Source organism: Gorilla gorilla, chromosome 2 (genome assembly GCF_029281585.2).
Source record: "Gorilla gorilla gorilla isolate KB3781 chromosome 2, NHGRI_mGorGor1-v2.1_pri, whole genome shotgun sequence".
Classification (NCBI taxonomy): Eukaryota; Metazoa; Chordata; class Mammalia; order Primates; family Hominidae; genus Gorilla; species Gorilla gorilla.
The window spans coordinates 22,501,234-22,522,622 of NC_086017.1; positions in this window are offsets into that span (position 1 = coordinate 22,501,234).

A 21,389-nucleotide genomic window follows, 5' to 3' on the forward strand; every position below is an offset into this window, starting at 1 on the left:
CAATAAAGAGTCACGAAAGCTTACAGCTTAGAGAAATCCTAGAGACCTTTCAGTGCAAATCTTTCTAGCCCCCACATTTGGCAGATGGGTGCTGGCCTGAAGAGGGGTCAGGGTGCTCTGCGTCACATGGAGCCGTGGGCAGCTGAGAGCCCAGATGGATCTCCTGGGATCAAAGCCCAGCTGTCATTTACAAGCTGTGTGACCTTGACAGCGACTTAACCTCACAGAGACTTGATCTTATCTTCAAATGGAGCAAGGAATACCTATGTTACAAGATTACTGAATTAAAAAAAGATAAGATACGGAAAGAGCTTGGCATTTAGTAGGCATCCAACAAATATTCCTTTACCTGTTCAAATAGCTTTTCCACACTTCAGATTATTTCTCTAATATAGAGTTCCTGAAGTTAGGGCCGAGCATGGTGGCTGAACACTTTAGGAGGTCCACACTTTAGGAGACCAAGGCGGGAGGATCAATTAAGGCTAGGACTTCAAGACCAGACTGGGCAACACAGAGAGACCCTGTCTCTACAAAAAAAAAAAAAAGTTAGCTGGGCATGGTGGTACTTGCTTGTGGTCCCAGCTACTTGGGAGGCTGAGTGGGGAGGATCATTGGAGCATGGGAGGTCAAGACTGCAGTGAACCATGATTGAGCCTGGATGACTGCACTCCAGCCTAAGTGACAGAGCGAGACTTTGTCTCAATAAAATAAAAATAACAAACAAAAAAACAGAAGTTGAGAAGGCCAGATGTGGTGGCTCACAACTATAATCCTTGCACTTTGGGAGGCCAAGGCTGGTGGATCACTTGAGTCCAGGAGTTCGAGACCAGCCTGGACAACATGGCCAGTCCCCATCTCTACAAAAAATACAAAAAAATTAGCCAGGCATGGTGGTGTGTGCCTGTAATCCCAGCTACTAGGGAGGCTGAGGCAGGAGAATTGCTTGAACCCAGGAAGCAGAGATTGCAGTGAGCCAAGATTGTGCCACTGCAACCTCCGCCTCCCAGGTTCAAGGGATTCTCCTACCTCAGCCTCCCAGGTAGCTGGGACTACAGGCACACACCACCACGCCCAGCTAATTTTTGTGTTTTTAGTAGAGACCAGGTTTCGCCGTGTTGCCCAGGCTGGTCTCAAACTCCTGACCTCAGGTGTTCTGCTCACCTTGGCCTCTCAAAGTGCTAGGATTACAGGTGTGAGCCACCTCACCCAACCTGTTCCCTGTTTTCTGATTTAGCTGTTTGTGATCTTGGACCATTTGGGTATTGGTGTTTTTTTCTTACCAGTATATAAGAATTATTTTTTATGATAAAGAAGTTAACTTCTCCAGCCTTGGCAATGTGGTGAAACCCCATCTCTAGCGAAAATACAAAAACTAGCCCAGTGTGGTGGCATGAGCCTGTAATCCCAGCTACTAGGGAGGCTGAGGCAGGAGAATTGCTTGAACCCAGGAAGCGGAGATTGCAGTGAGCCAAGATTGTGCCACTGTATTTCAGCCCGGGCAATAAAGCAAGAATCCGTCTCAAAAAAAAAAAAAAAAAAAAAAGGCCGGTGAGGTGGCTCATGCCTGTAATCCCAGCACTTTTTGGGGCTGAGGTGGGTGGATCAACTGAGGCCAGGAGTTGCAGATCAGCCTGGCTAACATGGTGAAATCCCATCTCTACTTAAAATACAAAAAATCAGTTGGGTGTGGTGGTACCTGCCTGAGGCTGATACAGGAGAATTGCTTGAGCCCTCGAAGCAGAAGTTGAAGTGAGCAAAAACAAAACAAAACAAAAAACAAACAAAAAAGTTAACTTTTTTGTTTTTTCTTTTTGAGACGAGTCTTACTCTGTCACCCAGGCTGGAGTGCAGTGGCGAGATCTCCACTCACTGCAACCTCTGCCTTCTGGGTTCAAGGGATTCTCCTGCCTCAGCCTCCCAAGTAGCTGGGAGTACAGGCACCCACCACCACACCCAGCCAATTTTTGTATTTTTAGTAGAAACAGGGTTTCACCATATTGGTCAGACTGGTCCTGAACTCCTGACCTCAGATGATCCACCTGCCTCAGCCTCCCTGTCAATGAGACCTTATTTGGAAATAGGGTCTTTGCAGACACAATGAAGCTGAAGTGAACTTGTAGTGGAGAAAGGTCTCACTCTGTCACTCAGGGGTCTGAGTGACAGGGTCTCAGTCTGTCACTCAGGCTGCAGTGCAGTGGCGCCATCTCAGCTCACTGCAGCCTCAACCTCCCTGGGCTCAGGCGATCCTCCCACTACAATCTCCGGATTAGCTGGGACTATAGGCATCCACCACCATTTATTTGTTTATTTTGTTTATTTTTTGTACAGATGGGATTTCCCCATGTTGCCCAGACTGGTCTCAAATTTCCTGGGCTCAAGCGACCCTCCTGCCTTGGCAGCCTCAGAAAGTGCCGGGGTTACAGGTGTGAGCCACCACACTCAGTCTGGCTGATGTCTTAATAAGAAGACAGAGAGGCACAGGGAGAACACCAAGAGACAACACTGGCAGAGACTGGAGTGATGCAGCTGCAGGCAAGGGCCTCTGTGGATGGCCAGCACTGCTAGAAACTCGGTAGAAGCAAGGAAAGATTCTACCCAGAGTCTGAGAGGGAACGTGGCCCGCTGATACCTTGATTTCAGACTTCTGGTCTCCAGAACGATTTCTTATTTGTGGTACCAAATTTGTGGTACTTCGTTATGGTAGCCCTGGACACTGATACACCAAATTAAGGCCAAATTTTTCTATTAAAATTAGAACTGGACAGAAATGATTCCATGCTGAAAGTGGAAGTGCTGGGCATGTAGAGTAGGACCCAAAGTGACTCTACTTTGCAAATTACACCAAAATGAAACCCAAATGACAGGGAGATTTAAATGTAAAAAATGGGCCAGGCGTAGTGGCTCATGCCCATAATCCCAGCTCTTTAGGAGGCAGAGGTGGGTGGATCACTTGAGGCCAGGAGTTCGAGACCAGCCAGGCCAACATGGTGAAACATCCTCTCCACTAAAAATACAAAAATTAGCCAGGCATGGTGGCAGGCGCCTGTAATCCCAGTGCTTTGGGAGACTGAGGCGGGCGGATCACCTGACGTCAGGAGTTCGAGACCAGCCTGGCCAAAATGGTGAAACCCTGTCTCTACTAAAAATACAAAAAAAAAATTAGCCCGGTGTGGTGGCAGGTGCCTGTAATCTCAGCTACTCAGGAGGCTGAGGCAGGAGAATCACTTGAACCCGGGAGACGGAGGTTGTGGTGAGCTGAGATTGCGCCACTGCACTCCAGCCTGGGCAACAGAGCAAGACTCCATCTCAAAAATAAATAAATAAATAAATAAAAATAAAAGAAAAAGCAAAAAATGAAACCATAGGAGTACTAAAGGAAAGCCAGGCGCAGTGGCTCATGCCTGTAATCCCAGCACTTTGGGAGGCCAAGGTGGGCAGATCACAAGGTCAGGAGTTCAAGACCAGCCTGGCCAATATGGTGAAACCCTGTCTTTACTAAAAAATACAAAAATTAGCCGGGCGTGGTGGTGTGTGCCTATAGTCCCAGCTACTCAGGAGGCTGAGGCAGGAGAATCGCTGGAACCCGGGAGGCAGAGGTTGCAGTGAGCCGAGATCAAGCCACTGCACTGCAGCCCAGGCGACAGAGCAAGACTCTGTCTCAAAAAAAAAAAAAAGAAGTACTACAGGAAAGCATGAGAAGGTTAAAAACATTTTTTTTTTTTTCAGTACAGGGGAAACTTCCATATCTAAGCATGATATGAATGCCAGAAGGCATAAAAGAAAAGCCTGATAAATTGACCTCCATGAAAGTCAAATTTCTGCATGGTAATAAATACCTTAAACAAAATCAAAGGTCAAATGATAAGCTGGGAAAAAACATTTGCAATTCAATTCATAGATGAGCCAAGCATGGTGCCTCACGCCTGTAATCCCAGCACTTTGGGAGGCAGAGGCAGGCAGATCACCTGAGGTCAGGAGTTTGAGACCAGCCTGGCCAAGAAGGTGAAACCCCACCTCTACTAAAAACACAAAAATTAGTGGGTGTGGTGGTGGGCGCCTCAAATCCCAGCTACTCAGGAGGATGAGGCAGGAGAATCACTTGAACGGAAGGCAGAGGTTGCAGTGAGATGGCGCCATTGCACTCCAGCCTGGGCGACAAGAGTGAGACTCTGTCTCAAAAAAAAAAAAAAAAAAAATAAGTAAATACAATTCACAGATGAAGGATTGGTTTCCCTAATGTAAAAAGAGTTCCAAAAATCAATTAAGAAGAAACAAAGAACCCCACAGACAAATAGTCAGGACTAGGATAGTTAGGATATGAATAGGCAATTCACATAAAGGAACACGCAAGTAAATCAAATATACAAAAAGAGAGCCACCATCATAGTAAGAGAAACTACACTGAGAGACCACTTCTCACCTGACAGGTTGGGCAAAGTCAAAAAATGTAGTCAGGTGTGGTGGCAGGCCGGTAGTCCCAATTACTCAGGAGGCTGAGGTGAGAGGATCCCGTAAGCCCAGGAGTGTGAGCCCAGTCTGGGCAATATAGAGAGCCCTCTCCCAAAAAAAGGTTTGCTAACTGATTCCAATGTGTTTTCAGTATGTTCTTGACTAAGAAGGGCAGAAAGTTACCACATCACTGGGTGGTGATTTAACTTCTGAACCTCAGTTTTCTTTTCTGTAAAATGGGTGTAACATAGTTCTTACCTCATAAGGTTGTTATGGAGAATTAATGAGTTTTAAAATGCAAAGCATTTAGGCCGGGCACAGTGGCTCACGCCTTTAATCCCAGCACTTTGGGAGGCCGAGGCGGGCAGGAGATCGAGACCATCCTGGCTAACACAGTGAAACCCCATCTCTACTAAAAATACAAAAAATTAGCCGGGCGTGGTGACGGGCGCCTGTAGTCCCAGCTACTCGGGAGGCTGAGGCAGGAGCATGGCGTGAACCCGGGAGGCGAAGCTTGCAGTGAGCTGAGATCGCGCCACTGCACTCCAGCCTGGGTGACAGAGCGAGACTCTGTCTCAAAAAAAAAAAAAAAAAAAAAGCTAAGCATTTAAAACAGTGGCTGGCACATGGTAAGCACCATATAAGTGTTAAAGTCTGAAAGTATAGAGAATTTTAGTATGTATTAGCAACAGACCATTTATTCTGAAAAATCCTCTGTGTTTCCAGACTTGGTAGCCACCCTATACATACTAGGTACTTTTAAAATACATTATCTTGTGGCTGGGTGCGGTGGCTCACACCTGTAATCCCAGCAATTAGGAGGTCAAGGCTGGCGGATCACTTGAATCCAGGAGTTCAAGACCAGCTTGGGCAACATGGTGAAATCCCATCTCTACAAAAAATACAAAAAATTAGCCAGGTGTGGTGGTGCGCCCCTGTAGTCCCAGCTACTCATGAGGCTGTGGTGGGAGGATCACCTGAGCCCAGAAAGTGGCGGTTGCAGTGAGCCAAGATGGTGCCACTGCACTACAGCCTGGGTGACAGGGCAAGACCCTGTCTCAAGAAATAAATAAGTATAAATACATACATACATACATACATACATACATACATACATACATTATTTTATTTAATCCTCCCAATAGTCCTATAAGGTTGGTTTTATCTCCATTTTACTAGTAAGGAAACAAGGGATCAGAGAGTGAAGTTACTTGCCTAAGGTCACACAGCTAGTGAGGGCTAGGGACAAGGTTCACACTGCTCATGTTCTTTTCACTCCAGTTGCTCTGTCATCTTAGGCCATCTACTTGGGTGTGCCTTTCTCAGTCACCCAAGTCACGCTTTGGTCCACTGAGAATGGAAAAATCCAGCCCAGTTCCAGATGCCAGGCCCCAGCTGGAGCTCCTGCCTGACTGATGCTGCCACATGATAGGCTGATTTATAGAGAAGTAGGAGAGCATTCCCCACACCCAGCGTCACCCTGATGCAGGATTCCTAAGGTGGAGGGAGAAGCAGGCTGGCAGCTAGCTCCGCCTCCTGAGAAGTTGGTGGGGGCTGGGGAAAGGGCGGTGGAGAGAAAGACCACTGAAGCCCCACGGAGAGATGCCAGGGCTTACATTTACACAGGGGCATAAACATAGTGGCCCCACAACTCCTTCTAACTCTGTCCCTTGGGTAAGCCCCAGAGTCTCCTAAGTGCATCCACGCAGGCTTGTTTTAAGGCGCCATCGACGTGAGCAAAGTGTGCAGTGACCTTTTCTAAATAGATCTCATTGGGCTGTGACTTTGAAAGTGGGCCAAAGTCCCCAACCCAAAATAGACAGCCTACTGCCCTGTTATTTTCATGGCTTTAAAAAAAAAAACAAACCCTCCAAAGCAAAGCAACTATTTTTATCACAGGCCTCTCTTAGAATAGTAACACCTATTTACTTGGAGGGAGGAGACTGCAGGGACAGTTTCAGAGCTGGTGACTGTACCAGACAGGGTGGATGAGCACACACAGAGGGAATCCTCCTACCCATCACAGGGCCTGGCTGGCTCCGGTACATCTACCTCCAGTACTTACACACAGGTCCCAGCCCACCCCGCACCGTGCACCTCATTTTTTTTTTTTGAGACAGAGTCTTGCTCTGTCACCCAGGCTGGAGTGCAGTAGCCGATATCTTGGCTTACTGCAACCTCTGCTTCCTGGGTTCAAGCAATTTTCGTGTCTCAGCCTCCCTAGTAGCTGGGATTACAGGCACCTGCCACCACGCCCATCTACTTTTTTTTTATTTTTAGTGGAGATGGTTTTGCCATGTTGGCCAGGCTGGTCTTGAACTCCTGACCTCAGGTGATCCACCCATCTTGGCCTCCTAAAGTGCTGGGATTACGGGCGTGAGCCACCGCGCCCGGCCGTACCTCACTTTATAAACAGCTCCTGCTCCTCCAGGCTTTGCTTTCATGTTTGGAGCTGCAGCCCTCAGACCCTTTATTTCTCTCCACCACTAAAATTCGGATCTTCTTAGGGCCGGAGGCTCACCAGATCTAAAGAGCATACATCAGCCATGAATAATCAGTCGTAGCTGAATTTTTATTGAGCACCACAGAATGCTAGGGACCACGCTAAACATTTCTCATGTATTATCTCACTGAATTTTTAGGCCTGCTCTATGGGGCTGGGCTATGAACAGTCCCATTTTACATAAGGTAAGACTGAAACTTAGATTAAGTCATTTGCCCGTAATCACACAGTTAAGCAGAGGAAAAGCTGGGAGATCTGAACCCAGGCTTAATGACTCCCGGCTGTGAGCTCTGGATCATTCTTTCATCATTGTAGGATTTTATTTTATTTTATTTTAGAGACAGGGTCTTGCTCTGTCACCCAGACTGGAGTGCAGTGATGCAATCATGGCTCACTGGCTGGGCATGGTGGCTGTCGCCTATCATCCCAACATTCTGGGAGGCTGAGGTAGAGGACTGCTTGAGCTCTGGAGTTTGCGATAAGCCTGGGCAACATGGCAAAACCCCATTACTACAATAAAAAGAAAAAAAAATTAAAATTGGCTGGGTAGGTGCAGCAAACCACCATGGCACATGTATACCTATGTAACAAGCCTGCACGTTCTGCACATGCATCTTGGTTGTTGTTGTTGTTGTTTTTTTTTTTTTTTAAGAAGAAGAAATAAAGAAAAAAAAAGAAAGAAAAGAAAAACTGGAAACACTAAAAATGCTTAGTAGTGGTATAGACCCAGCTACTCAGGAGGCTGAGGTGGAGGATTTCTTAAGCTTGGGAGTTCAAGGCTGCAGTGAGCAATGTTCAAGCCCCTGCACTCCAGCCTGGGTGATAGAGACTCTATCTCAAAAAAAAAAAAAAAAGAAAAGAAAACAAATACTAGTAGTTTATTTTGAGAAAAATAAATAGGAGAACGCTGTCAGTGTCTCTGGTAGGGGCAGTGTGGTGTGGTGGTTAATGACACACACTCTAGAGTCAGGCTGCTTGAATTTAAATCTGAGCACTGCTACTTTCTACCTGTGTGACCCTGGGTCATCTATGGAGTGTCTCTGTGCCTTTGCTTTTTTACCTATGGAATAGTACCATCTATCTCATATGATGGAACTGAGGATAAACATGTGAAAAGTGCTCAGGAAACTGAGGCTCAGAGAGGGATAGTGATTTGTCCAAGGTCACACAGCATAGTGACTGGTAGAGCGCTAGAATTCAAACCTAGGAGTTTCTGATTCCAAAGCCTGTCCTTTTCTAAGGCTATTTATGAGTCTAGCACTTTCCCTCTCCAATGGTTCCTCCGACCTCAACATTCTGAGGTGAGTTATTAAGGAAAAATATTCTCTCTGTGGCATTTCTTCTCTTTTTTGCCTTGAAGTAAAAGCTGTTGGCTACCAACATCATCTCTAAATGAAATGAGGTTTTCCTTCTCAGGACACACAAATGGTTAAATTAAAGGTGGAGATGGTCTCTGCTACCTGTGCTAGCTGGCAGTCCTCTGCCTACCATCACCTTCTCTCTGAGCAATTCAGCAAATGCCTATTAGGTGCCCATTCTACCTTGAGGACAGTGCTAACCGTTAAGAAATTATTAGAGCTCTTCAAGCAGGAGGGCAAAAGTTGTGTGGAGATGGAGATGGAACTAACACCTACTCAGCCCCTACTGTATGCCAGGCACATGGAATCTTCACAACAACCCACTTTTTCTTTTTCTTTTTTTGAGATGGAGTCTTGCTCTGTCACCGTGGCTGGAGTGTAGTGTCGCAATCTCGGCTCACTGCAACTTCTGCCTCCTGGGTTTAAGCAATGCTCCAGCCTCAGCCTCCTGAATAGCTGGGATTACAGGTGCGCATCACCACGCCCGGCTAATTTTTGTATTTTTAGTAGAGATGGGTTTTCACCATGTTGGCCAGGATTGTCTCGATCCCCTGACCTCAGGTGATTTGCCTGCCTTGGCCTCCCAAAGTGCTAGGATTGCAGTCGTGAGCCACCACGCCCGGCCAGCCAGTTTTTCTTTTTTTATGTCTTTGAGACAGGGTCTGGCTCTGTCACCCAGGCTGCTGGAGTGCAGTGGCGCGATCTTGGCTCACTGCAAGCTCCGCTTCCTGGGTTCACAACATTCTCCTGCTTCAGCCTCCCGAGTAGCTGGGACTACAGGCGCCCACCACCAGGCCCAGCTAATTTTTTTTTTGTATTTTTAGTAGAGACGGGGTTTCACCGTGTTAGCCAGGATGGTCTTGATCTCCTGACCTCGTGATCCACCCACCTCAGCCTCCCAAAGTAAGCCACCGCACCGGGCCACTAATTTTGTTTGTTTGTTTGTTTGTTTGTTTTTGAGACGGAGTCTTGCTCTGTCGCCCAGGCTGGAGTGCAGTGGTGTGATCTTGGCTCACTGCAAGCTCCGCCTCCCGGGCTCACGCCATTCTCCTGCCTCAGCCTCCGGAGTAGCTGGGACTACAGGGGCCCGCCACCACGCCCAGAGAATTTTTTGTATTTTTAGTAGAGACGGGGTTTCACCGTGTTAGCCAGGATGGTCTCAATCTCCTGACCTCGTGATCCACCCACCTTGGCCTCCCAAAGTGCTGGGATTACAGGCGTGAGCCACCGTGCCCAGCTTTTTTTGCATTTTTTGTAGAGACATGGTTTCACCATGTTGCCCAGGCTGGTCTTGAACTCCTGACCTTAAGCAATCCGCACGCCTTGGACTCCCAAAGTGCTGGGATTACAGGTGTGAGCCACCAGGCCCGGCCAACAACCCACTTTCTAAACTATATGGAATTTCCTGAGTATAACCTGTGAAGTAGGTATTATTCCCATTTTATAGCTGATAAACCAGAAGGTCTGCAAGAAGAATTTCCTCGAAGCCACATGGGTTGTAAGAGAGAAGTTGCATCTCACACCCAAAACTTATAATCTAAAAATTATCCCTAGACCTTAGCATCAAAGTGACCTGGGGGCTTGTTAGAAATGCGCTATCTCGGCCAGGCGCGGTGGCTCACGCCTGTAATCGCCACACTTTGGGAGGCCGAGGCCGGCGGATCACAAGGTCAGGAGATTGAGACCATCCTGGCTAACACGGTGAAACCCCGACTCTACTGAAAATACAAAAAATTAGCCGGGCGTGGTGGCGGGCGCCTGTTGTCCCAGCTACTCGGGAGGCTGAGGCAGGAGAACGGCGTGAACCCGGGAGGCAGAGCTTGCAGTGAGCCGAGATAGCGCCACTGCACTCCAGCCTGGACGACAAAGCGAGACTCTGTCGCGAAAAAAAAAAAGAAAAGAAAAGAAATGCGCAATCTCAGCCAGGCGTGGTGGCTCACGCCTATAATCCCAACACTTTGAGAGGCCAAGATGGGAGGATCACTTGAGGCCAGGAGTTTGATGCCAGCCTGGCCAACATGGTGAAACTTTGCCTCTACTAAACACATAAAAATTAGCCTGGGGCGATGGCACGTGCCTGTAGTTCCAGCTACTCGGGAGGCTGAGGTAGGAGAATCGCTTAAACCCAGGAGGCGGAGGCTGCAGTGAGCCAAGATAGTGCCACTGCACTCCAACCTGGGCTCCAGAGCAAGACTCTGTCTCAAAAAAATAAAGCACAATCTCAGGCTGCCCTCAGACTTGCTGGATCAGAAACTGCCTTTTATAGGACCCTGCAATGATTCTCATGCACATTAAAGTTTGAGAAGTACTTCCTTGGTGACAAGGAAAGGCAAGGAGATACAGGGAAAGCCACCAAGGGCCCGGCAGGAGTCGGAGTTGGCAAAGCAACCCCAGCTGTCAAGACTTGGGAGGGTTAAGGCCTGTGGCAAATGAACTCCTTCTCTCCTGATCTCAGTCTCTTCTACTTTTTGTGATGGGACTGCAGAGCTGATAGCTTTCTCTGTGCATTTCAAACTTTGTGCTGACATGCCCCAGATGAGCTGGGTATACTAGCAGCTTTCTAGTGTTTATTCCCTAAGTTCAAAAGTAGTTTGACTTAAACCTCAACTTGAATGGAAAGGAAATCCTAAATTTAAGTAACACATATCAAACATTGGCATATGAGCTCCCTGATGGGTGGCCAACCGTGCCAGTTTGCCCAGGACTAAGGGATTTCGTGGGATGCAGGACTTTCACTGCTAAAACTAGCACAGTCCTGGGCAGACTGGGATGGGTGGTCACCATATCCCTCTTTTCAGCTTCTCAAATGAACACACATGCAATTCCTTACTTAGCACAGTGGTTCTAACACTGGCCACACATTGGAATCACCTGGACACTTTTGGAAAAATAATAATGCCTGCTGACTAACCCAGATGAATTAAATCAGAGCCTCTGTGGGTAGGGACTGGGCATTGTTATATCAAAAAATTTTCCCATGTGATTTTGTGTGTGTGTGTGTGTGACAGAGTCTCGCTCTGTGGCCAAGGCTGGAGCGCAGTGGCACAATCTCAGCTCACCGCAACCTCTGCCTCCCAGGTTCCAGCGACTCTCCTGCCTCAGTTTCCTGAGTAGCTGGGATTACAGGGGCTCACCACCACACCCGGCTAATTTTTATATTTTTAGTAGAGACTGCGTTTTGCCATGTTGGCCAGGCTGGTCTCACACTCCTGGCCTCAAGTGATCCGCTGGCCTCAGTCTCCTGAAGTGCTGGAATTACAGGCGTGAGCCACCGTGCCCAGCCCCCATGTGATTTTGATGTGTAGCTGAAGTTGAGAGCCAATGCTCCTCCTGAAGTCGTCTTTCGCTCTGAGTAGCACATTTTTTTTCAGGAACATGAAAAATTGGCTGAAGAAAGGAAAAAGGAAAGGGGCCAACCTTTACTGAATCCATGCCTTTCACCCTGGTCAGCACCCAAGTGCCAGAAGATGTACTGTCTGTGAAGTAAGGGTTATTTGTGCCAATTATGCAGATAAACACTGAGGATCAGAGAAGTTCTTAACTTGGCCAAGGTCACACGACTAGGAATTAGTGGTGAACTGTGTGATTCCAGGTCTCTCTTCACACTAAGGCCAGGACAAGAATTTGCAAAACTAATTGCTGATGGTAGAAGTCAGAGGTATACAGATGGGAGAGAGTCACGAGCAAGCTTGTCAGGGGGCTGGAGGTGTTCTAAATCTTAGTATTAGTGGTTGTTGCAGGGGTTTGCAAGATGTAAACATCTCTGAGATGTATGTGGAAAATAAACACACTTTAAGTTTACCATCTGTATGTTACACCTAAAAGTCCATAAGCTCCTCAGCCAACAGTGACCTTGCCGTAGGACCCACTAGTTGACCCTGGAGGTCTGCATGGGCAGTGGACTGGAGAAGGCAAAGGCTGTGGAGTCAGATGGAACTGGATTCCAGTCCAGCTTATGACGTTGGGCAAGTCACTGGACATCATAAATTGAGGGAGCAATACCTACCTAACTGGGTTAGCCTTGAGGCCTAAGGAAGAAAATACATGTCAAGTCTCTAGCACAGGGCTTGGCACCAGACAGAACAGGCAGTTCCTAAGTGGTCAGTAAATGGTGGCTTTAAGCCATCTTTAAGACATCTGCCCTGTTAGAAGGATACAGAGTCGGAGCCTTCTTGAGGTAACAGGAGCAGCTGAGGAACGGGAACACCTAGGGACAGAGCATTTACAGAACTTGTCCTAGGTCTTCCTACCCTGTTGAAGAGATCACAGAAGAGATCATATGGAGAAGCCAGGTCGAGAGACAGGCCTGATGTCCCAGTGCCCCAGCTGAGCCCAGCCTTTGAGCTGTCCCCAACAAGGTGCCAGTCATGTGCGTGAGTTGTTTTGGACAGTCCAGCCCAAGTGAGCCCCTGGATAATGCTGTTCCTGCCAATGTCACGTGGAGCTGAGCCTGGTCAATGCAGAATCTCAAGAGGTAATGCATGGATATTGTTTTAAGCCATTAAACTTTGGGGATAAGAAAAACAGGAATTGCTATCTAGAGTAGGAGGGCTCCAACAATCAACACCAAAAACATGTGCCATTGGCTTAGAAACAGAGCAGTGGGCAGAGGCTAGACAGGCCCCGAGGGGATTGTTATTGGAACATGGAAGGACTGTGAATGTAACTGTAATAGGGCCCTGCCTGACACAGGGCAGATCAATATGCTGAGACGCTTGGTTGCAGCAGAGAAAGAGGTTTAGTTGCATGGCTGGCTAATGAGGAGATGAGAGGAAACCTCAAATCTGTCTCTCCAAGGAATTTAAGGATAGGGTTTCTAAGGGGTTTGGAGTGGGCCAAAGTGTGGAGATTGTCAATTGGTGGAAGAGGGCAGGGTGAAGTCATGGGACAGGGAGATGAAGAAGCTGTTTTCATACTGGTCTGGTTCCTCCGTGGGGGTCTTCAAACTGATTGGTGTCAGCTGTTCCACTGGAAGTCAGGATCTGCTTGAGCAATTTTTTTTTGTTTTGAGACAGAGTCTCACTCTGTCACCCAGGCTGGAGTGCAATGGCACCATCTCGGCTCACTGCAACCTCTGCCTCCTGGGTTCACGCGATTCTCCTGCCCCAGCCTCCCGAGTAGCTGGGATTACAGGCGCCCACCACCACGCCAGGCTAATTTTTTGTATTTTTAGTAGAGATGGGGTTTCACCATGTTGGCCAGGCTGGTCTTGAACTCCTGACCTCAGGTGATCTGCTTGCCTCGGCCTCCCAAAGTCCTGGGATTATAGGCGTGAGCCACCACGCCTGGCTGCTTAAGCAATTCTTTTTTTTTTTTTTTTTTTTGAGATGGAGTTTCGCTCTTGTTGCCCAGGCTGGCATGCAATGGCGTGATCTCGGCTCACAGTAACCACCACCTCCCAGGTTCAAGCAATTCTCCTGCCTCAGCCTCCCGAGTAGTTGGGATTACAGGCATGTGCCACCACGCCCCACCTTGCTTAAGCAATTCTTAAATAAAAGCTTTGTGATTCTTATGTCAGAGATCCTATCTATCTCAAGTGGGTCAAAGTGCAGCCTGATTAATGCTTAATTATAACTATATTTCTGTCCATAATTCTTGTTAACCCTGTGAAGACAGCTGAACGAGGAAATTGTTATTGGAGGCTAAGGGGACCCAACTAATTCACTGGCAGAATAATTTAGTAAAACTGTTCCCTGTGATAACATGGGCACTAAAACATACCTCATGAACTTGCTGATTTGGCTGATGCAGAATGTTGATCGCACCAACTGGTTCGTGTTTTTTTTTTGAGACAGAGTTTTGCTCTTGTTGCCCAGGCTGGAGTGCAATGGTGCGATCTCAGCTTACCGCAACCTCTGCCTCCCTGGTTCAAGCAATTCTCCTGCCTCAGCCTCCCGAGTAGCTGGGATTACAGGCATGCGCCACCACATCTGGCTAATTTTGTATTTTTAGTAGAGATGGGGTTTTGCCATGTTGGTCAGGCTGGTCTCGAACTCCTGACCTCAGGTGATCCGCCCACCTTGGCCTATCAAAATGCTGGGATTACAGGCGTGAGCCACTGCGCCCGGCCAACTGGTTCATTTTAACTGCATAGCAGGAGGTATGGATAGACAGATGAATTGAAGAAGGAATTGTTCAGGATCCAAGCAGAACCTAAAGAAAAAGTTTCTAGCCCCACACTTGCTGGATTGGAAAAAACAACTGTTTCTTGTTCCTAACCTTAACAGCCCAGTAAAAATTCTCCCAGAAAACAAAAACCTGAAGGGATGGCCAGACGTGATGGCTCATGCCTGTAATCCTAGCACTTTGAGAGGCCTAGGTGGAAGGATCGCCTGAGGCCAGGAGTTTGAGGTTACAGAGAGACCCAGTTGCACCATTTCACTCCAGCCTGGCGGGGACAGAGTGAGATCCTGTTTCAAAAAAAAAGTTAAAAAAATGTGGAGGTAGGGGAGAAACCTGGTGCTAAAGATCAAATCCAGGGAACTTCTAGAAAAACGTGGCCTCAGGGTCAAGACCAAATCAATGACACAGCTATAAGACCCTTTTGTTGATATTTCAGAGAGATTTAAGCATTTGCCAGGTGGATCCTCTCAGCTAGATAAAAAGACCTCTAAGAATCTTTAGGGCATTGTTCCTCAGCAGTAGATGTAGGGTCCAAAGCAGAAAAGGCTTGTCTCCGAAAGAAATTAAGGGTGGCTTTGTCTAATGCAGTGGATTATAATCTGATACATAGGAAACTCACAACATTTTTAATTGTACTTGCTTGACTGAAAGGAACAGAGACTTTTTTTTTCTTTTGAGATAGAGTCTCGCTCTCTTGCCCAGGCTGGAGTGCAGTGGCAGGATCTCTGCTCACTGCAACCTCCACTTTCCAGGTTCAAGCAATTCTTCTGCCTCAGCCTCCCGCATAGCTGGGACTACAGGTGCATGCCATCACGCCTGGCTAATTTTTGTATTTTTAGTAGAGATGGGGGTTTTGCCATATTGGTCAGGCTGGTCTCGAACTCCTGACCTCATGATCCACCCACCTCGGCCTCCCAAAGTGCTGGGATTACAGGCGTGAGCCACCATGCCCGGTGGAACAGAGTCATTTTAAAACAAAAGGTAGCCTTTGTGGCCCCAGCTCCCTAAGTGCAGGAAGCCAGCAAACATGGTCATATCTTATGGAAAAGAAGGATGATTCAGACGGTGGAGCCAAGAGCCTAAGAGGACCATTCCCAGGAAGCTGACCCGGGGCTTTCATCAACGTTTTCTACCCTTGGAGCAGGGAGGATTGTACCCCGTGGAATTTCAGAATGGCCACGGACCTGTGACTACCCTAGGTCTCCTGTTTTTGAATGGGAGCGTGTATTGTGGCGCCTGAGTTCCTGTTTTGTCATTCTACGTTGGGTCTATAGGGGGAGAGAACTTGTTGTCTCTTTAGTTCACAGGTCTTCAGAGCAGGAGGAACCACACCCAAAGGCCTCAGCAACAACTGGCTGAGATTTAGTTGATGAGTAACTTGACTTCAAGCCTAGGCCTGAGGCTGAATTGGGGTGAGACTCTGGGAGTTACGGGAGGTAAAGGGAAGTTCATTTTGCATGTGAGAGAGGCTTTGGGGACCAGGTAGTAGACTATGGTGACTGGTCTCCAAAGATGGCCCAATGACTCATGCCTCCCTATGTGCATGCCTTTGTGCAGTCCACTCCCACATCATATCTGGGCTGGTTCTGTGACCTACTTTAACCAACAGAAGGCAGCAGATGTGATGGATGCCATGCCAGCTCTGGACCTAAGAATTAAGGCGGCCTGGTAGTGTCAGCCTTTGCTGTTTGGAAGACCCTGAGCGACCATATAAGAAGCCTGTTTACCTTGTGCTCATAAGACCACATGGAAAGGCCTTGGGTAGGGGAGAAGCCCTGAAACCACCTGGAAAAAGACAGGTGCAGCCTCTCTGGTCTGGCTGAGTTCACACCTCTAGCCACCCCACCAACCTGCCAGACATGAGAATGCCATCTTGGATGTTCTAGCACAATTGAGTCCCTGGATGATATCATGTAGAGCAGAACTGACCTCAGATTACCTGAGTCAACCCACAGAGTCATGAGAAGAGAATACAATGGTGGTATATTTTTTAGTGTGTGTGGTTTTTTGTTGTTGTTGTTTGTTTGATTTTGAGACAGTCTCACTCTTTCATCCAGGCTGGAGAGCAGTGGCGTGATCTTGGCTCACTGAAACCTCTGCCTCCTGGGTTTAAGCAATTCTCCTGCCTCAGCCTCCCAAGTAGCTTGGATTACAGGTGCCTGCCACCTGTAATTTTTTTTTTTTTTTTTTTTTTTGAGACAGAGTCTTGCTCTGTCACCCAGACTGGAGTGCAGTGGCTCAATCTCGGCTCACTGCAATCTCTGCCACCCGGGTTCACGCCATTCTCCTGCCTCAGCCTCCCCTGTAGCTGGGACTACAGGCGCCCGCTGCCATTCCTGGCTAATTTTTTGTATTTTTAGTACAGACGGGGTTTCAACGTGTTAGCCAGGATGGTCTCGATCTCCTGACCTCGTGATCCGCCTGCCTTGGCCTCCCAAAGTGCTAGGATTACATGTGTGAGCCACCGCACCTGGCCTGATTTTTGTATCTTTAGTAGAGACAGGGTTTCACCATGTTGGCCAAGCTGGTTTTGAACTCCTGACCTCAAGTGATCCACCCACCTTGGCCTCCCCAAGTGCTGAGATTACAGGTGTGAGCAACTGTGCCCAGTCAATGGTGATATTTTAAAGCCACTCAGTTTTGGGATAGTTTGTTATACAGCAGTAAACAGCTAAAATGCCATTGGCCAAATCCAATCAGAAATTAAAGAACAAGAAGCCCAGCAAAAGTGTGCTTATAATCATTCTCCAGAAGCAGAGAGTGGAATGGAGAAGGGTGGGGAGTGGATCTGGAGGGGTGAACTGAAGATAACCAACACTGGTCCTGAAGGCTTGGATGTGGGGTAAGAGACAGGGATTCCTGGGTTTGTGACATTCAGAATTGGAAGGATTGTGAGACCTTTGCTGAAACAGGGATGGCTGGACAACAACCATGTTTTGGGGGGAAAGGCCTGATTTCTATTCTGGATATATTGAGGTTGAGAGGCTTTGGGACATTCACATGGAAGTGTCAAAGGAGAGAAATGTGAGAACCGTCAGCGTACAAAGCTGGGAACTGTAGCTGAGGGTGAAGTTGCCCAGAGCGAAAGGCCGGGGTGAGATGAGAAGAGGGCCAAGGACTGAGCTCTGAGGAACCCAAGCATTTAACAGTCAAGCCTGCAAAGGAGACAGAGAAGGGACAACCAGAGAGGTAGGATAAAAAATGAGGATTGTGCAGTGTCAGGGAAGACATGAAAAGAGGATGATAGAAGAGAGCAGTCAATGACATCTTACACTGCTCAGAGGTCAAGTCAGAAGAGAACTGAGGGCCAGGTGCAGTGGCTCACACCTGTAATCCCAACACTTTGGGAGGCTGAGGCAGGGGGATCACTGGAGCCCAGGAGTTTGAGACCAGCAACATGGTAAGACCCTGTCTCAAAAATAAATAGATAGGCAGACAGACAGACAGACAGACAGATAGATAGGACCAAAGGATCCATCGAGGTTGGTGGCCTTCAGGAAAGGCATTCCAGTTTTCTGGGGCTCACTAAAGTGAGCACTCACTCCCTTATTAGGCAGCATGAAATGAGTGGGCCCATAAAATGGGGCCAGCAGAAGAGCTGGGGCTATTTCCAAAGAGGGAATCCAGATGGCCAACAAACCCTTGAAAAGGGGCCAAACCTCAATAGTCACCAGAGAAATGTGAATTAAAACCACAATGAGCTTCCATTTTACGCCCACTAAATTGGCTAAAAATAAAAAACCTAATGATACTAGAATTTGGCAAGGGTATTAAGCAAGTGGAACTCTCAGGTGCTGTTGGTAGGAATGCAAGTTGATACAACCATCTTGGGAACAGTTTGACATTAACTAGTGTGGTTGAGGATGTGCATAGTGTGTTAAGCCAGGTTTCCTGAGAAACTGAGGAGGGTGTTGGCATGCAGGAGGTTTTGTGGGGAATGCCCTTAGAAATAGCACCTATGAGGTAGTGAGGAATCAGGATTTCCCATAGGGAGAGGATGAACTGAGCTAGAGTTGTAACAGAGACCTCTGTCACTGGGAGCTCTGAAACTGGGATGGCCCTTCACAGTTGTCCTGAATTGACAGAAGGGCATCATGCCTCTATACTCCTCTGTTGATCAGTCATTGGCTGGAACTGCACCCAAAGAGGGGTTGCAACCTTTTTCACTAGAGGGCTCTCCTGGCACCTGGGAAGTGAGTGAGTGCCTTGGTCTTGAAGAGGGATATCTAAGCAACACATCACAGCATCCACTACAGTCCTGCACCACATGGATCCCCCTGCTTCATAAAATAAGCTAAACCCATCTGAGAACAGCTTCTCCAGGATTCTGCTTCATCTCTTTTTCTCTTTCTTTCCTTCTTTTTCTTCCCCTTTCTTTCTTTTGATTTCTCTCTCTTTTTTCTTTCTCTCTTTTCTTTCTCCCTCTTTTCTTTCTCTCCTTTTTTCTTTCTTTTCCCTTTCCCCTTTCTTTTCCTTTCTAATAAGGTCTCACTCTTTTGCCCAGGCTGGAGTCACAGTGGCAACCATGGCTCACTGCAACCTCGACCTCCTGGGCTCAAGTGATTCTCCCACCTCAGCCTCCCAAGTAGCTGGGACTACAGGTGTGCACCACCATACCCGGCTAATTTTTATAGAGACAGGATCTTGCTATATTGTCCAGGCTGGTTGAAAACTCCTGAGTTCAAGTAATCCTCCCATCTTTGCCTCCAAAAGTGTTAGGATAACAGGTGTGAGCCATTACACCTGGCCATTTTCTTTTCTTTTTTCATCTCTTTTTCTGGGGAGGTTTGAGAAGGTTAGTGGAATGAATGGCAGCTGTCACGCTGCAGCTGGTCTCAGGGCACAGCTGATAGTCTTCTTCTCCCTCCTCTCCTGTGCATTCTAGATCCCCTCACCCTCGGCCAGCGTCTCTGCTGGTCTAGGTGGCTTACCTAGTGAGATGGCCCTGAGAGGTTTGAGACCATGGTCACCATGCTTGTGTCACGTCATGGTTGCCGCATCTGTCTATTAACCATCAAAGTTGGTGAGAGAAGAACCAAGAATCACCGCAATAGATCTGCCGGAGTGTTAGATGAGTCCCTCCCCATCCTGTTGTGCAACAGCAGCCCTACCTCCTCCTGGTGATCATTTAACCTGCCAAGAACATGACTCCTTTTTTGCCTGCTGGTCTGTTGGTGCAAGGAGCCTGAAGTGACCAGGTGGCAGCTGGTTTGATAAGACAAATTTTATTGGCCTCCTGGGGGAAGCATCCTCCTGCTGGGAATGAGGACTTCTAGACCTATAAAGCCTAGAGCTGTACAGATGAGAGGACTGATTCCTCCCAGCAGCTCGCTGGGAGTACAGTGAGAGCAGCCACTCGTACTTCCACCCCCGGATTCCCAGATCCATTTATTCTACTTCGACAAGACAGCCCCAGCCCCAATCTGGAAATACCATCTGATTTCTCTCTACAGGCCTGCAAAAAGCAGGCACTTGAGCTCTTAATCAACAACTCATGAATGGCTGTTGATTCAGGGTGAATACTGCATCCTGCGGGATGGTGCTGTATCCTTGCAGTGTCATTTCCAGATTGATGCCTTGGCTGCATTTCTTTTTTTCTAACTAAAGTGCTTTTTATTAATTTTATTTTATTTTATTAATTTTTGGGGGGCGACGGAGTCTCACTCTGTTGCTGGAGTGCAGTGGCATGATCTCGGCTCACTGCAACCTCTGCCTCCCAGGTTCAAATGATTCTTGTGCCTCAGCCTCCCAAGTAGGTGGGACCACAGCTGTGTGTTACTTCACCTGTAGTAGCTTTTTGTATTTTTAGTAGAGACGGGGTTTCACCATATTGCCCAGGCTGGTCTTGAACTCCTGGGCTCAAGTGATCTGCCTGCCTTGGTCTCCCAAAGTGCTGGGATTACAGGTGTGAGCCACTGCACCCAGCCACTAAAGTGCTTTTTAAATTTTTAGACTTGCCAAACATCTTTAATATAGAAATTCTTTAATCTATCAACTCAAATCACAGCAGCAGCCACAAAGCAGTTAAAGGAAGGGTCTTGGGAGGGAGAAAGGAAGGTTTTCAGGCTCCTGACTATTTCCCTCACCTGCAATCCTGCTTGCTGCCCATGAGAACACGGTCTTAGCAGAGAACAAGTCAAGGCATCCAGAGCCGTAGGGGCCTTACAGCCCACTCTAGGGTGGCCCAAGTGCTGTAGTCCCCTCCAACATGACATCACTGCAACCTCTAGGGAAAGCCAAATCCAGCTAGGAGACAATAGGAAGGTGATTGTTACTGAGAGGAGACATCATTTATCTGCATTCTGCTGATCATGTCTTTTGGAGATAGAATTTTCCAGACACTGTTGGATAGAAAAGAGTTAAAAATGCACCTGGGAGAAGAATAGAAGTTGAACGTTAGTCTGCCTTCTGCCAGAATTCCTTGCCCATGACTCTAGAAAGCTGGCGTGGATCTGCTTATAGAGTTGGGAAGGGGAAGGGATGACAGAATCTTTGGTCCAGTGGGGCTGGAGCCTTGCCAGGCACTGACCAAGAAAGCCTCAAGGCAGATCAGCGACTCCTGTGGGAAGCAGCACTGGGTGAACCATACTCCAGGGAGTGCTGTGGTACAATAGCTTTCAGGCAGAACTTATTGCAGGTGTGGAAGACAGAAAGGACCCAAATGGGAAAGAATTAAGAGCTCAAGTGCCTGCCTTTTACAGGTCTACAGGGAGACGTGAAATGATATTTCCAGTTTGGGGCTGGGAAAGACCCAGTCTATTTTTCCTCTGGGGCCCAGTTTGACTGTTTGGATGTAGGCAACAGCACCAAAGTCCTCCAGGGTCATTGAGGCCAGCTGCTTCTGGGCAAGGTGGTATGTGGTAAGTCCAGTGGATGTCACAGTCATAAGCAAGGCTGTACCACCTTTGCTGTCTCTTGGTCTAATGGGAGTTATCTGAGACTCTTGGTCTAATGTG